Source organism: Suricata suricatta, chromosome 8 (genome assembly GCF_006229205.1).
Source record: "Suricata suricatta isolate VVHF042 chromosome 8, meerkat_22Aug2017_6uvM2_HiC, whole genome shotgun sequence".
Taxonomy (NCBI): domain Eukaryota; kingdom Metazoa; phylum Chordata; class Mammalia; order Carnivora; family Herpestidae; genus Suricata; species Suricata suricatta.
In genome coordinates, this window is record NC_043707.1 from 21660899 (window position 1) to 21664155 (window position 3257).

Below are 3257 nucleotides of genomic sequence, written 5' to 3' on the forward strand. Positions count from 1 at the left end.
CCCCCCCCCCCCCCCCACTACACCAACTGGTAGGCGTTAATGGTCGCCGGGGAACGCGAGGCACCTTTTTGATTGGCTGGAGGGAGAGCTGGCCGGTTCCACCAACACCCGGGGTCCGAAGCGCCAGCGGGCTGAGTGGGAGGCGCTTGGCGTCTCCCAGTCGGGCGTTTGCTTTCAGAACTTTTCCCGCCCCTATTTACCTTTTATTATGTCTCCTCTTTTTGAAGAAAGCTAGGGATCTGGAGACGCACAGGCTTTCTCTCCCAGTCTCCCGCATATTTCCTTTCCCAGCACTTTCCTTTCTCCCACAGGTTCCTGGCGCTGAAGGGGCCAGTTGGCGGATCCTCCTGCAGAAAGGAGGCTGCTTTCTTTCCTATTACCTGCTTCTCCCTTTCACCTTCCCCGAAGTGGGATCCTTAGTCCCTGGTTCCTGGATTTTCTCCCAGGGAGACAGGGATCCTATGGGAGTTACTTCCACGTGAGGGTGATGGAGTTCAGGAGTAGAGAACTATCTGGCTTTTAAGGGACCTAAGAACTCTCCAGTCCTGTCTGTCTTGGGATAGAAGCTTATCAAGGAAGGGAACCTGAGAAACACTGTCCTAGGTGCAGCTTTGAATCAAAGAAAAAGTTGGGAAGGCAACTTCATAGGATCCAATTCTTGTCACCTTTTTTTTAACCCTTGCTGCTAAAACTATTTTGGTAGCATTCTTGACAATTGACGAACCAAATTCTCCTTGTATGAATCATGCAGGAGCCATGATTGTGTTTTGTTGCCTTTTCAGAAAAAATGAAGGGAAGAAAGTGGTTAGAAGGAAAGATGGCATCTTCCATTCTCCTGAAAGAGATGAGAACAAGAATCTGGAGAATTCCAAGTGGTCAAAGCCTAGAGAAAACAGGTTTACAAATAGAATCACAATTATCTTCCTACAAATAAAGCAGCAGTACTTTTCTCCCCTCCAGAGGAATAGCCTCCACCTCCACGCCTGCCCTAAAACCTTCTGTGAAGAATGGCTCAAACGGCCCAGCACTAGACGGACCCATGTGGGCAGAATACACTACGCGTGCGCTCACACAAGTGCAAGACAAGTCTCCTTCGTTACACACTTTTTCCCTCACCTCCAACCTGCCGACCCACCAGTATATTTACACAGGAGAGCGGCCCGTGCCCTGCAAAGTGTGTAGCAAGGCTTCCAGCCACAGCTCTAAAGCGGTCCCATTGCCTGCACTCTCCGCAAGCCCCACGTGTCGCAGGAGTCAGGCCAGGGCTTCAAGCTGCTCTGGCACCAGCATTTCCACATGGACATTCAGTCTTACTAGTGCCTAGAGTACCAGTCCTATCCATGCAGTAGACCTTTGAGAAGCAAACAGCGTCTGTCTGCCACTCACCCACAACAGTGAGAGGCTCTAAGCACAGGGGATCTTCTGATGTGGGTTCCAACTTGACCCAGCACCAACTAATCCAAGCCAGGAGTCCACTGACCTTATTCTACCACTGGGTCCTGGTGAGGAAGAGCCACGTGTGTGTCCTGAATTGGGGGACCACCGTGTTCACAGCGTCATCGCTGGCGCGCAACAGCACTGGGGCAGAGCTATTGACTGTGTGGCCAAGGCTTATGGTCCAGCCAACTTGGCCAACACTCAAGCAGCAGAGGTTCTCAGTGTGAGGGGGCTCCTGGTTGAACTGTCATTTCCCTGCATGCAACAGACAAGCCCTCTGAGAGGCTTTCTGTCAGATGCTACAAGAGATGCCCCTATATTTTCAAGATTTCAGGTCCCCAGGTGTTGGGGCCCATCCAGCCAGCAGTGCTGTGTGGCCTATTGGGACCCTGCTTCCCCTACTTGAAAATGTGTGCACTTGACTGCTTGACCTAAGTGGATCAGAGACTGGGGTTAGTTCTCCTATTATTCATACCTCTTGGTGATTGTGGTTTCAGTAAATGGGCAGATTTTCTGATTGAAACTTCTCCCCTAGTTAGAGGCACCTTGCTCACAGACTATTGTTTGAACTTTTAAAGAAAAATAGCCTTGTCATAAGCTTCACTTAATATTACACTATATACGCAAAATACGACTCCCGCTGATGTATTTTTAGTGATAAATTATGTTTTTTGATCTTCTGTATTGTACTTCATTCCTGTCTTTAATTTTCTGTTCTCTCTTCCGTGAAAACAATGATCTATTCTGAAACGTGTGATTCTTAAGAAGTTGCAAACAATGTAATCATTAAAAGAAAGATGTAATCACCTATGGTATATAAGACACCAAGTTTCACAGTAAAGTGTGGTCTCTTCCACTATTCATGTTGTCTGTGTTCTTTCTTGTAGATATTTCACCGACACCAACCCCCTACTCAGGGACCCTTAGACTGGTGCGTGGGCTGGTCCCCCGCACCCAGGAAACGCTCAGCCATGGCACAAGTCCTTTTGGGAAGAACAAAGAAAATGGAAGTCTTTGTATATGGCTCGGTCATCCTCAGACCTGACGCATTTTGCAAAATTAAGAGCAGCTCAAAAGTAATATTTTGTTCAGCGCATCATTACCAGGCATAAGATTCCATCCCAGGAGATTCTGATTCAATAGGCTGGAGACGGAACCTGGAAGCTAGCTACATTTTAGATACTGCATGGGATTCTGTGGCAGAAGGCCTTATTTTGAAAAATACTGGCATAGGGGCGCCTGGAGGGCTCAGTTGGTAAAGTGTCCGACTTCGGCCCAGGTCATAATTTCACAGTTCACAAGCTCAAGCCGTGTGCTGGACTGTGGGCTGCCAGCTCAGAGCCTGGAGCCTGCTTCGGATTCTGGGTCTCTCCCCGTGCTGCCCCCCACCTCCTTGCACACCATCTCTCTCAAAAATAAACATTAAAAAAAAAAAAAAGGCCTAGAGCAGTTTTTTGCTACTTTGGCTCATAAACATCTTTGCAGATTCTGCTCCTAGGAGGATGCACACAAACATTCAAAAATGTTTAGGGGTCTTTAAAACTCAAGTCAGTACTTGTCCTTATTTTACATAGCTTGGACAAGCTAGGAATGGGTCATGTGGTCATGACCTTGACCTTTCACTCTAGCCATGTGGCTGCGGCTCATTTTGTCTGGTGCAGACAAGCATTTTCCTTGATGCACCATGAAGCCCTAAGAAAACTGTCTTTCTGGCTTAAATTGTTCAGGGTCTGAGCCTCAAAGACCTGCAGTAGCAGAGAGAAAAGGGAGCCCCATCTCTGGTGGCGGTATCCATGCCAAGAAATGAGCTGAGAACAGAG